Source organism: Thamnophis sirtalis, unplaced genomic scaffold, assembly GCF_051295495.1.
Source record: "Thamnophis sirtalis isolate CommonGarterSnake01/CBP01778 unplaced genomic scaffold, rThaSir2_p1.2 scaffold_5, whole genome shotgun sequence".
Classification (NCBI taxonomy): domain Eukaryota; kingdom Metazoa; phylum Chordata; class Lepidosauria; order Squamata; family Natricidae; genus Thamnophis; species Thamnophis sirtalis.
Window position 1 is genome coordinate 122903593 of NW_028261385.1, and position 15054 is coordinate 122918646.

Below are 15054 nucleotides of genomic sequence, written 5' to 3' on the forward strand. Positions count from 1 at the left end.
CATGTACAATCCAGTGAAACTCTATTTTATAAAAGAGGCTGATGTGGCAAACCAGGAGAGTTATCCAACTGGTGTGGTCCTGTTCATGAAAACTAGTCGTTAAATGGTTGCACACATTACAACTAAGCCAAATTTCACATTTTTCCTGCTTATTCAGACAGAGCAGGAAGGAAAGGCTGGAGACAAATCAATCTTTCCATCCAAAGCCCTAACAAAAATCAAACTCTAGGCTTTTTTGGGGGGGGGGGAATACTTGCATTTATATCTTAGTGATGATTGTACTGAAAATATTGGGACCGTAAGAATTAGTGAAGATTTTAACTTCCATTGATTCTCTTTTGAAATACAATTTGATATACCTGACTGTGGTTTAGGGAGGAAAATTCTCATGAATGTACCATGTGCCAATTCTTGAGAGACCGCCTGCTGCTAATTACCTCCCACAGACCCATTAGATCTCACAGGGTTGGCCTCCTCCGGGTGCCATCTACAAGCCAATGCCACCTGGCTATTACCAGGGGGGGGCCTTCTCTGTGGCAGCTCCGGCCCTCTGGAATGAACTCCCCGCAGGGATTCGGAGCCTCACCTCTCTCCAGGCCTTCCGAAAAGCCGTCAAAACCTGGCTTTGCCGGCAGGCCTGGGGGTGATGAGTTCCCTCCCCTCTCGACATGTATGGTTGTGCGATTGTTGTCGACTTTTATTATTTGTATTTTGTCTTTTATGTTCCCCCTTTTTTTCCCCTTTGAATTGTTCGCCGCCCTGAGTCCTCCCGGAGAAGGGCGGCATACAAATAATAAAATACCAATACCAATACCAGTTCAATAGGACTATAAGGCACAAAATTGGATTACATCAATCCAGTTCCAAACAGAAGCATGCCCTTTTTTTTAGGATTGCAGTTTAACTGGCAATTTTTAAAAGAGAAGGGAAAAATTCAGAAAGAAAAATCCCTTTAAGCACCTATTATATTTTCCCCTATCTGCATTCAAAAATATTAAGTGGTTTTTCCATATGTCTTCAGTTCTTTAAGTAAAAAAGAGGCTCCTAAATTCTTCAACTTTTTATTGTCAAGAAACGCTTTTTTAGTATTTGGATAGGACTGTTGAATTTATGATAAAAACATAATGCAAAGGGTCATTCAATGTTATTTGAAATGTTAGTGCTTCCCAGAAGGACAAACGTTGCATGCAAATCCCTATCTTATGGGCATTGTTGCATTATTTTTAATTATATCACTAGCCATGTTTTATCTTTAATTATTTCACTTAAAATAATTCAGCTTTTTAAAAATCATGGAAATTCTGATGACTAACTACTTTGATGAATTACTAATAACTGGAATTATTGTCAGAACCTAGTATTTCCTAATTTTGACAACATCTCTGGCAGACCAATACTATTTTGGTATGGGGACATAGAATTATTTGTGCTGGTTTATATTAACATTGCAAATTTTGATCTATGGTTTATATTGTTATATGGACTCTGTGTTGATTATTGTTAAAATAATTAAATGACGGGGGGAAATAAAGGTCTTTGTTTACACTTTTCAGAGCCACATAATAATTAACAGACTTGCAAACTTTGCAACTCAGTTTGTGTCAATCAAAGTCTCTCCTAAATTTCTCCAAGCAATGAGAATGTATTGTCGCATTATAAAATTGTGGTCTTTGTCAAATGGGTGACTTTCTTAAGAAAAAGAAGAATTTCCCTGACTCATTTATACTGTTGGTGAAAATCACAGAGAAAAATTCTTAAAAGTATGCAATTATAATAATAAATCAATTCTGTGTGTCATTTCTGCTTTTCACTATTAATAAATTAACCATGTAACATTGTTCAAAATTATGTCAGTTACGCATATAATCATCTTTTAAATTAATGAAGTGATGAAGCGGTTTGATGACACTCATGATTTACAGGGCTGCTTTTAGCTAATGTTAAAAGCCTTTCATTTAATAAATTGTCCCTTTGAGAAATTACCAAAAATGAATATTTTGTATGCTAAATGTTTCAAGGTTTATACTTTTGCAATATATTAACAAATGACAAGGGAAAGCATTTTTCAAAATAGATCTTCTTTTACATATATTTAATTGAAATTAATTAGTATATTACTTTAGAAGGAAATGATAAGTGAGAAGGGTACAGGGTCATTTATGAGAATTTCTTATGGCAATAAAACACAGTTTAAACAATGGAATTAATCATGTCCTTTAAAACATTTTATGATAGATTAGGAATTACTTCAAGAGTTTTGATTAAACAGACATATCTAAGGGTGTATGTGTATTTGTGTTTGTAGCAGAGATAGATGAGAGAAACCCCCTCCTAATTATTCTCCTGTAATTAATATTTCCCTCATTTAATTATGCTGGAATATGTTCCTGCTGAATATTTACAAAGCTTAAACAAAATTGGAAGTGCAGCTGATTAGTCATTATGCTTTGGCTTCTGTGCAACGCTACTTGTGACTACTTAATTTTTCTCTACTTTCTGAATGTATAGTAATAATCTTTACTAGCTATTTCTTGGCTTCAAATAAGACCAATTGAGATTCAAGGTGTCATATACACATTTATCACTTCCCCCATTGTACTATTCTTTTCTTATTTCAGTTCACTAGATAAATTCTAGACAGGATTGCTTGGAGAAAAATTGTACTCCTTCCTTAGAAGCACCTTGGTACTTCTCCATCTCAAACAGCCAAATATGGGTGTGAGTATTCTTCCTACCCTATACTCAGAAAATCTTTCAAGTGGATACTAAACGAAGCAGATTCATTGAAAAAGATTAAGAAATATTAAACATCTTAGCGGGTGTACAACGATAGTGACCATATATCCTTTTTTGTAAAGGACATTCCATTATGTCAGAAAGCTGTCCTTTAGGTTTATTTATTTTTTCAAAAACTTTATTTTGTGCTTCCTTTTAGTCATTTAACTTTTACATTACAAATGCACAAACCTTCACATACACATTTGCATTTCAAATGAAAAATAGGAACATTGAATTCTCTTTTTCAACTAAATTTATATATACTGTTTGATTTTAGATATTTGTATCCATAACAGTTCTTGGTTTTGCTCTTTAATTTTCCTTTGTAAAGTTAGAAACATAAAACAATTAAGATATTTTATCCTTACAAATAAAATATCCTTGGTCCCTTTTTCAGGGTTATTCTTTATTTTTTCCAACAAAGTATAGTTCCCACAAGTATAAACCATCCTAACCAGTTACCTCATGCCCATTTATCTTTTTGAGAAGAAATTGTCAAATCTAACATCCAAGGGAAGATATAATTTTATTATGTGAATGTCAGTCCCCATGAGTTTCTTATTTAATGTTTTCTTTGTGATACTAGAAGGTGTTCTTTTGAAATGTGCAGTGTTTTGGATGTGTATGTACACACTCTCCTAAACTGAGTAAAATGAGGCTAATAGCTTGAATGAACCAAGGGCCTATATGTTTGTCATATTGTTGCTTTGAGGGAAATAAATGGTTGTGATCAATGGGTGTTAGCATCTCATTCATTCCTTTTTAAGCAGGTGAATGATGAACAATCAATGTGCATTGTAAGTACTTCATGTAGCAGTTCATCAAAATGACAAATTTTCACAGCAGTTCATTCATAGATAATTTTTGTTCCTTAAATGAAATTAATTTGTTGATAGGGTATCCTAAAAAGAAACAATTGAAGAAAGAAAAATGAAAATAAATGCAATATATATTAAACCTTGTGAGATTTGCATATTTTTGGAAATAACACAGATGGATAGGCATGTGCTTTGAGAAAAATGATAGTCTAGTAACCCGTGAAACATTATAAGATATTTGCTTTATTAATAATGTCCCCTTTTGTTCTTATGCAGATTTGTAATCCAGTTGCTTTACAATTATTGCTGTATTAATTTTAATAAACAAACATCCACAACAAATCAGCTGTGACTATTTTGACATCTGGGCACCTTATGCCAACCTTCACACACACAACACACACAAAACACCTACCATCACAACCACCACAGAAGGCAAAGATATTTATTTTCAATGATCTGTTGTTCCTTAAATGCATGTGCTTAGCTCAAAAACTGAACTTTGAGGACCTCAGGACTTATAATAGCCATATCTTTCTGTGAAAGCATCCTAGAAAAGAGGCTATTCGGTTTACCATAAATGTAATAAGATAAAAATGTGTTTACTTTTCTTTTCTAGATTATTCTCTATAAATAAATGTTAGGGGGGGGGGGGACACCTTACTTTTTGGCAAATACTTAACCAGATCAGAAAGCTTAACCCTTTTCTTCAAGGAAAGGCCTTAAAACTTAGATTCTGATATGAAAAACACCCATTTTGGGGTTTATTTTCCCATTTCCTGTTGCCTTTGTTATGAAACAGACATTATCCATAAGGTATCGATTAGCATGACTCCAAACAGCATCTTTGCTTCTTAATTGAAGATACAATTTTAAAATGCCACAAATTTCACAGATTATTAAATATATCGGAAGGTATGAAACCTTTCATGATTTGGCAATGTATTTATTGATGGGAAGAGGGGAATCTGGGCCATTCCATAACATCACATGATAACATCTGAGGTCTAAACAGTTTACCTACCCAGTGGTGAAGTTCAATTTTTTACTACTAGTTCTGTGGGCATGGCTTGATGGGCATAGTTTGGTGGGCATGGCAGGGGATTGATATTGCAAAATCTCCATTCCCACCCCACTCTGGGGCCAGCCAGATGTGGCATTTGCCAGTTCTCTGAGCTACTCAACATTTCCACTACCAGTTTTCCAGAACCTGTCAGAACCTGCTAGATTTCACCCCTGTACCTACTCCATTATAAAGATGGAGCAGGCAGAATACTTACAATGTTTAGCATTCTCAACATGTCCTTGTTTGTAAGTGGTGGAGATGCTAGAACCTCTTGTACAAGTCCAGTGTAAAAACTAGGACTCTAGTATGGTTTGTTCTGACATGCTCTGGATTTCCACTTGTTAAGTCCTTCCTCTACAAAAAGGATATATGTTGGCATGCCCAGACTAAAATCTACCTGTATCTACCTTCCAGACAGATTTTCCTATGACACAGCCTTATATTAAACTCGCATCATCATGGCATCGTCACGTGACACATTGTGACTTTTTCCCCCTTCGCTAAAACAGGTGTGGGTGTGGCCAGTGCATGACACATCTGGCCTGTGGGCCATGAATTTGACACCCCTGATCTAGAGGTATCTGATCCCTCATCCAAGACATTGATTGGAAGTCCCTCATCCCTGATCCCTCATCCAAGACATTGAGTCTGAAGTTTCTCCAATACCCTTAAAAAAACCCTCTTTTGGATCAGTCTGCCTTGTCTTTGATAGGATGGTGGAGAGGAAACTAGTCAAGGAGTCCAAGAAATTACTCCATAAGTATAATCAAATAATTAATTTCCTAATAACTTCAAATAGCAATTTCCTAATAACTTCAAATAACTAAGTCTGAAGAATTTGAATTAGTAATGTCTGTGGTTTGTTTTAATTTGAATTGCTGCTACTGATCTTTTTTATATCTGTCAACTAGACTGTTTAATAAATTTACTGCTGTAGTTGAATTAATCTTTTTTGCCTAGTCTGCAGAGCAATTTTATTCAAGTGGCAGTCTTTCCTTAAGGACAGAAAAGAAATGCTCCCAAAAAAATCCTGAAATATCAACTTTGGGCCTGGATTCTTACATTTCCAAACTTAAGTTTAGTCATTACTGTAAATCACAAACATGATTACAGCATATCCCAAATGTATAAGAAAATGGTCCTGGCGTTCTATTTTACAGGGTTAGAAAGGCAGACGCCTCCCAGGGCAGTCATAATTACACAGGGAACTTTTGGGATTGAAATGTTCCCACAGTAAGGATCTGACACAGAATCAAAATGACATTGGTTAACCAGAATTATTGCAAAGCAAGGGAGAAATTTCCACAAATACTGCAGTAGCGAGCCAGGTACAATGATGTACTAATTGATGGCAAACCAAACACAAGGACATTAGAATATTAGTTCTTACACTAGATCCCTTAAAAGTGTGGCAGAATCAAATCAAAAGCTAAGGGGAAAAGAAACCATGAATTAATGTGCATAAATTGATTAGTTATTTATTAAAAAGTATGTTGCACGTACGGTAATTATTCCAGGATTATCAAAAAGGAGGCAGTGTCAAAACTGTATCATTTTCCATGTGTCTAAAAGCACTGGAAAGTATCTGACATTAGAAGGGCTACATTATTATGTAGACCAGCTTCACAATATTATTCTTGCCCCAGTTTTAAAACATGGCCAGAGTAATTAACTCAGAGCTACTATTAATAATGTTTATGTTTGCACTGATTATAAACCTTATGAAGAGAGAAAACTGCAGTATATTGAAATAAAGAATGAAGAGGAGATAAAAAAATCTCTTGGGATCATTCGCTGTAGCAATTTAATGAAGAAATAAATTTAATTGCAACTTTCTAAATAACCAAAAATGAAGAGGGGTATTTTTTATTATTACAGCTTAAGACCTCCAAATGACATGAAATTTGGGGGCTGGAAAAGGATGTATTTGACAATGCACCATTTTGTTTCAATTATATGCAGCATATTTCCTAAGCGTAAAAAAGCAAAGACATCGTATATCTTAAAAGTTCAGCAAACCCTGAGCTGCTGAGATATCACTAAATTGTCATGAGTTCAAAGCAACATAAAAGCAAAGAAACCACACAGCCGCCTTCTAGTGCCCTCCAGATGGGTTAAAACACAACTTTTAATATGCTCCCAGGATGAAAGTTGTCATCAGGGCAAGACCAAGACATTTGCTCCGGAAGGGAAGACTTGTTTTGTTCCCACATCTAAAGCCATCCAGACTGATAATTGAATCTTATTTCAAAAGTGGCAACAGTAGAACATCTTTCACCATATCTGCAGGCAAGAAAATAGTTTAGCAGCCAGCCAGCCAGCCAATTCTGTCTTTCAAGACCTCACTGACACTCCTTCCAGATACTGTACCTGGTGTCTACTGTACTGTATGAAGTGACTACCTCATTCTGCATAATAGACCAGCCCAGAAGCCCCAGGGTGAGAAAACCTGTCATGTTTTGTTGCCTTAAGCTAATTTTGCACTCAGCAATTAGCTCTCATTATCTTGTTTTTTTTTATTTTAAAATCATTTTATCTGTGCTCTATTATGCATAGGCATTACTCTTCAATGCTAAAATATTCACTATGGGAAATTGTAAATAAAGGTATGTCGATGCACCAGGAGCAAGGTTTTGTGCAACTCTTTTAACAGTGGCATAGTTTAGTTCAGTTCAGTTCAGTTTATTACATTTATATACCGCCCTTTTCCCCCGAGGGGGACGCAGGGCTCACAACTCAACCAGGGAAGGGGAATACAGACAAAAAATTTAAAAAACAAGCATAACAATGCATAATTTAAAAACATACAACAGTCATACGATTTGAGACGGGGGCAACAGCTCTTTAGCCCCAGGCCTGTTGGAACAGCCAGGTTTTAAGGGCCTTGCGGAAGGCCTGGAGGGTGGTGAGGGTTCGAATCTCCACGGGGAGTTCGTTCCAGAGGGTCGGAGCAACCACAGAGAAGGCTCCCCTCCGAGTAGTCACCAGTCGACACTGGCCGGCGGATGGAATTCGGAGAAGGCCTAATCTGTGGGATCTGATCGGTCTAGTGGAGGTGATTGGCAGCAGGCGGTCTCTCAAGTACCCAGGTCCAATACCATGAAGGGCTTTATAAGTGACGACTAGCGCCTTGAAGCGTATCCGGAGACCAATAGGCAGCCAGTGCAGCTCACAGAGGATAGGTGTTACGTGGGTGAACCGAGGTACACCCACGATCACTCGTGTGGCTGCATTCTGGACAAGCTGAAGTCTCCGAATACTCTTCAAGGGCTGCCCCATGTAGAGCACGTTGCAGTAGTCCAGTCTAGAGGTCACAAGGGCGCGAGTGACTCACTCATCCATTGGTTTTGGTACCAGTGGTTCTGCTAAAGTCTTTCAGTTCTGAATCAGTGTCAAGCTTCCTGTGAAGACCTAAATACGCAGAGGAAGAGAAACTGCAAACGAATTATATATCTCTCTGAAACATGTCATGCTTTTTAAAAATATAATGAAGAAATATGGATGTAGGAGTTAACAATTTTCTCTAAAATTATCTTCCAATGTGATATGGGGGAAGCACCACAGAATGTTATTTTTCCTCCTGCAACTTTGACTGGGGGCATTGAATAGTTGACTGTTGGCAAACACCTAAGCAATATTGAGGTATGCATCTATATTTCCTGTTTTCTTATTTATCTGTATTTTACAAGTTTAAAAGCAGATCAATATTCTTTTAAATAAAATATCTACAAGGATCACCTTATTTTCTTCTATCTGTTATGCAATAGAAAGCAGCAGGAATTGTAATTTATTTTGCAGGCAATATGCTTGATGATAGGGCAAGATCTATAGACTACCTGTTTTCTGTTGTAAGGCTGTTGCCCAGCAAACATACTCAGCACTGAATTATGAAATAGCAGAGATTACTTGCAACCTGCATAGCATATTTTTCAGATGTCAATCTGTTTGTTCTTTTACTTCATTGTGCCAGATGATTACATTTAAAATGGCAAACCAACAAATGACATGATTCAACCTTGTTGAACATTTAAAAGCCTCCCTTGTCTTAGTGAAGAATAAAAGAATATCCAATTTTCATAAAGTAAGCTTTTTCAGATATTAAAGACCGATCAGACAGTTAATAAAGTTTTATCATTCAGTGTAATGTTCAAAATTCTGATGACCTTGAAGTTAAAAATTAACTGCTGGTTGCCTTGTAACCATTTAGATGGCTATTGTCTAAGTGGGTTTTGAGACATAGACAGGATTTACAAATCTAGCTTCGGTTCTGAACAATTACAAATATACATCTGTGCATTTAAATAATATTATGCAATAAAGCATAGTGAGGCTATATAACTGTGTTGGTGAACCTATGGCACATATGCCGGAAGTAGCACGTAGAGCCATCTCTCCAGGCATGCAAGCTGTCACCCGTTGCTCTTCCAGGTTCCAGCGCACCGGCCAGCTGGTCTTACGCACGTGGGAGTGCCGGAAACCAGAAGAGCAGCCACCTGGTGCATATGCACATGCTGGGTGGCTGCTCTTCTGTTTTCTGGCGTGTGCATGCACACCAGCCAGCTGATCTTTGTGCATGCATATACGCTAGAAACTGGAAGACCAGGTGGCTGGTGTGCATACGCACGCACACACACGCTCCCATTTCGGCGCTTGGTGCCGAAAAGGTTCACCAACACTGCTATATAATATACTTCAATGGGTTTGTGTTTTTCAACTGTTTTTTTTATTTTATTTTGGATATTGATGGATGGTCAGTTTGGTGTAATAGTAAGACACTGTCGTAGAAACCAGGAGGCTGTAAGTTCTAGTGATGTTTAAGCATGAAAGCTGGTTGGGTGACTTTGAACTAGACACTGTCTCAGCCCAAGAATCTCATGTCTCTTTATTGTGAGGTGGGCTTTGATGTGGAGAAAATAAGAGGAGGAAAGATTTTAGGCATGTTCATCACCTTGACTTACTTAGAAAGTAATAAAAAACAAATATCTGAGATCAAATCTGATTTTTAATCAACTGCAACTATTTAAAATTGGGATCATGTAAGAGGTGAGTTCCTACCAGTTCGCACCAGTTCGGTAGAACTGGTTCGTCAAATCTACCGAACCGGTTAGAAGAGGTTCCACCACTGGACCCGGAAAGCAGACCACACCTACAGAAGAGGTTCCAAAAAAATTTGAAACCCACCACTCATACACACACACACACACACACACACACAGAGAGAGAGAGAGAGAGAGAGAGAGAGACTCACACAGAGAGAGAAAGAGAAAGAGAAAGAAAGGAAGGAAGAAAGAAAAAAAGAAAGAAAAAGTGAGACAGAGATGAACAAAAAAAGGAAAAAGGGACAGAGAAACAAAAGGAAGGAGAGAGAGAGAGAGAGAGAGAGAGAGAGAGAGAGAGAAAGAAAGAAAGAGAAAACACATGGCCGGCAAGCCACTCCCACAAAGGAGGCCACACCCACAGAGTAGGTTCAAAAAAAATTTGAAACCCACCACTGTGTAAAGCTGATTCTGTTTGCAAAAAAAATGTATACTCTTCATAACAATACGCTAATACTATTTTTTTTAATTAACTGAAGTTTGTGGACCTGCCTCTGTGTGGATATGGCACAGTTATCCATAACAATAGATGCATTCCTACCAAAATGAATCCCCAGAAGTGTATCTATAGTACCAAAGAAGCTGGGATACTTGTTTTGGAAATTGCCAAGTCCCACATCCCATCTGATTTTATTTACATTGAGGCTCTTTGCATTAAATATAAATAACCAGGAAGCCCACATGCTGCAAAGTGCCAGCTTCAAGCATAATTTTATTTCCAATAATGTTTTTGGCCCCTGAAGGCATTCTTAGAAAAATAAAAGTAGTGGCTAGCTGTCAGAAATATGTTCCAAAGAGGAGGAGGAGGAGGAGGAGGAGGAGGAGGAGGAGGAGGAGGAGGAGGAGGAGGAGGAGGAGGAGGAGGAGGAGGAGGAGGAAGAGGAGGACGACGACTGAAATGATAAGGGAAAATCCCGTGAGGCAAGAAAAAAAACTCAGCAGTTTAACTCCTGGTCATTTTTCTTTTTCTAACACATTTATCAGGTTAACCATTTTGTGGTGGGTATCAATAACATATTCTCAAAATTCCAAATATGCCCACTAGCCTCAAAGGTTTGGGGTGTCTGCTCTATGCTAGTCATTTTTATTGTATGAGAAACCTTATACCAAGATCAACTACTACCAATGTACAACACTGATGTGATAGATTCAATTCACCCCACACACCCCATCAATTGATTATTAATATTGACGGTTATATCAATGCATAGTTTTCACCACAGCATGAGTATAAAGCATTATGTCCAAGAAATGTGTTGGGCTTCCTTACCCTTCAGCCATAATATTTTGTACAAGGATGTCTGAACTAAAATTTTCATGGCCAGGTTGGTTTTGCTTTTAGCATATAGCCTGTGTTTGAAAGCTAGTCTGTACATATCCCTTTTGATATACCTTACAGTGAATGATTGAGACTTCAAAAACAAAGTTTAGTTTGTCATAATAGCCCAGAAAATCTTAATCTAAAACAGATGTACTATAGGATTTCAGTGCAGTATGTCACTGTGTGCTGGTAATATTAGCATGTGAGAAGTCGCATTTGCCAAGCAATAGATCACATGAAGTTAATAAGCATCACTACAATGAATCCAACCTTTTCTTTCCCCAACCACCAAACATCTTTTTGGGGAAAAAAACAAGAGCAGACCTGTGTTGCCTTGAATTTCACTTCCCCCGCTGTTGTATTTTATACCTGTATGCTAGAATCACCTGGAAAACATCCAATCAGGTCATTTCAGTAATTGACGGGTTATTCAAACGTCCTTCTCTAGCAATCATCTAGCTATTTTAAAATACCATATGTGAAAGAGAGAGATATCTTTAAATAATTTGGCAAACAGTCAAAACTTTGACATTTCTTCATGCCACAGTGGCTTCCCTACAAGCTATACTGGCAGGAATTTCTTCAAGGTTCAAGAGATCCTAAGTATTAGATAATTAATCCTGGGTTTCCCCATGATTGGCTATTTCTGAACTTCTTTCTGCTTGAATTGTTAATAAGCAGACTCATCGGAAAAAAACAGAATAAATTCTGTTCTTTGGGCTAACTGCAGGATGATTTTAATCATATACCAGACACTGGACCTACTAGCTTTTTAAGGGTTTGCAAATCAGGCAAAATCCAATATGAATTTGCAAGATGAATTTAAAAGTTACTTTTTGGTTGGGATGATGACTTAATTTAAAAATAGTTATGTCTATAAAAAGCATAAACATGAAGGTACAAAACTCCAATAAACCTTCAAATCAGTGCAAAGTTAGGCAATTTTATTAGATAGATACATTAAAACAATTTAAAATCTGATTTGAATGAATGAGTCAAAATAATCGACAGTGAATATAAGCTTTGCTGTGTTCTTATGTTTATCTCATGTTTAAGGAGTATAAAGGAGAGATCTGGACACAGTATAATAATCTGTGTTCATTAATTTTCAGAGTTAAGAATTATGGATAAGTATAGATTGTGCAATGAAAACCTTATCAACTATACAACATGATTAACAATTTGGCCTATTTTATAAGTCCATTAGTCACAAGCATAAACATGGAAAGAGAACAAAAGTCTGGAAATCTAATTTTAAAGACCCTTCTGCTTTTGCAAAAAGCCAGGATGTATTTTAGACTCCCCACTGGAGATTCTTCTCTGTGCAAGTCTAGGTCCATACTTAAATAGTAATATAAACACTGAGTTCCAACTAAACCATAGAGAAGGATGGATCCGAGCCATTTGTCTCAAATTAGATAACATTCTGGATATGCTATATCTTTATTTACCTAGCCATATCTCTTTAAATAACTTTGTTAAAAAGGGATTAGTTTTCTTAAAAAGCCATTCAGAAAATTAAAAGCCATAGATAAAATATGAAAGAAATGCAGTAAAAAAAAAACACCTCTCCACAAGCATGCCAAAAATGGAAAATGAGTAACAGGAGAAGATAAGTAAGCATGGAGGTTGGAGAATCAGAATATATTATGGAAACATTTGAAATCCTTAATTACGAACTTACAAAGTCATTTAATATGTACAACATTTGTGTCTTGTGAAATTCAGAAACTGAAAAACAGTATAAATAATAGAGGAATGATATAGACCAATAACATGAAAGTAAAATTTTGTAGGTTTGTAAGAAAATAAGTACATTTCCAAATGATAGAATAAATTGGGTTTATTTTTTTCTTAGGATTCTATTCAATAAAAAGAGGGGAGAGCAGGGGAGGAGAGGAGAGACATGGGAATTTACAGATGACTGCCTTATAGACAGAAGGATGGGCAATCATGCTTCTCACTTTGGGGCTAAGCAATATTATGCAGAGCAGTAGCAAAATCTGACTATGGTACTACAGGTAGTTATTGACATATTATTACAATTGAGCCCCAAATTTCCATTGCTAAACAAAACAGTTTGCCCGATTTTATGTCTTTTCTTGTGAAGGTTGTTAAGAGAATCACTGCAGTTGTTAAGCTGGTAACATGGCTGTTAAGTGAATCTGGCTTCCCTATTGACTTTTTATCAGAAGGTCATAAAAGATAAGCACGTGACCCCAGGACACTGCAACCATCATAAATACATGCCAGTTGCCAAGCATCTGGATTTTGATCAATGATCCCTTTTTAACAAAGTTATTTAAAGAGATATGGCTAGGTAAATAAAGATATAGCATATCCAGAATGTTATCTAATTTGAGGCAATGTCATAAATGTGAAAAACAATCATAAGTCACTTTTTTCAGGACTGTTGTAATTTTGAACAATCACTAAACAAATGGTGATAAGTCAAGGATTATCTGCATCTTCATACATTCTCAGAAGGAGCAATACAGAGGTGGGTTCCTACCAGTTCGCATCTATTCGGTAGAACCGGTTCGTCAAATCTACCGAACCAGTTAGAAGAGGTTCCACCAGTGGACCCGGAAAGCAGGCCACACCTACAGAAGAGGTTCCAAAAAATTTTGAAACCCACCACTGGTCCTTGGATATGATTATTCTACACTATCATGCTCATATTTATAAAACTCAGTGCCTGTGAAAGGTAAGGACGGCTACTGCATTTGTGGTGCAATCAGAACATTGCGTGTGTTGAAGTTGTTTTAACGCAAACCAAAGATGCCTTTTAAAAAACAAGTTTACATCATATTCTTATGCATGCCAGTGCTGTGTGTGAGGTAATTTAAGATGGTTCTGACAAGTGTCGTCGGCATCTTCATATCCGGTCACATGGGCGGCAAGCCACTCCCATCCAGTCACATGGGCGGCAAGCCATTCCCACAAAGGAGGCCACACCCCCGGAGTAGGTTCAAACAATTTTTGAAACTCATCACTCGAGCAATACAGTAATGTCGTTATCACTTTTATTTGCCAAGATATAAAATATTTATATGGAGTAGCACGCAAGCCTTATATAAAGTTGCAATTAAGAATATCATTGTGATATGTGTAAAATGAAACACTCACCTGTACTATAGACACCGAGGATCGAAGATCAGAAGATGTGATAGGATTTGCAGAACAACTTCATAATCATTCTTTTTGCACCCTCATCTACTGTATGAATGCCAGGTTATAGTCTCAAAGAACAGAGGTGAATTCTTAGCAGTTCTGTTGATGGGAAAAGACTCATTTTCCTATATATGAATATGTAACATAGTGGGGAAGGGAGGGCATTGAATCTCACCTTGCCTCCAGTATGCTAACTTTCCGTAGGCAGAGATGACTTTGATGCAGGCTACATTCAAAGAAATATATTTGGAGTAGATCTCCAGTTTTAAAATATGCTTATGGGCACAAAATATATAAAGCTTCCTTGGTCAAATTACAGTTACACCACGCAATTAAGTGAGCTCGGATGCAAATTGCAATAGAGATAGAAGGTAGAATAGAGAGATAAGTCCCATAAATATTTCCCCTGTCTTAATTTCTACTGTCCTTCTCTCCCAATACACTGATACAACTCTGTGCATAGGAAGCATACATGTAAACTAAATTAGAAGCATATATTGATGTACATATTTATTGACTCAGTACAGGGTGAGTTGCTGCCAGCATTACTGTCGGTTCGGCACACACACAAAATTGTGCACTTGTGTCGTGCCAAACACACACTCTGCGTGCATGTGCATTTGCACCTAAAAAGGTCCGTGCATGCACAAAACATTAGAAAAGAGGGAAAATTACATTTATGCAATGAAAATTGTTCTGTGCATGCGCAGAATTGAAAATCAAGATGGTGGTGCTGTAGGAGAATTGGTTTGGGAGTGTGGCAGGCCTGGGTTGCTGCTGGGTCCAGCAACCCAGGATGCC

The 15054-nt window shown here is 37.2% G+C and overlaps 1 long non-coding RNA gene across 2 annotated transcripts in view; it reads right to left on the reverse strand.

Moving 5' to 3' along the window:
- LOC106538290 (uncharacterized) overlaps positions 1–15054 on the reverse strand; it is a 32380-nt gene that overhangs the window by 4325 nt on the left and 13001 nt on the right. Inside the window, exon 2 of one of the 2 annotated variants that reach the window (XR_015696609.1) lies at positions 3584–3680. The exons of the other annotated variant lie outside the window; for it this stretch is intronic. This is a non-coding gene — a long non-coding RNA (uncharacterized LOC106538290). The remainder of the gene's footprint in view (positions 1–3583; positions 3681–15054) is intronic. 2 annotated transcript variants of the gene reach the window in all.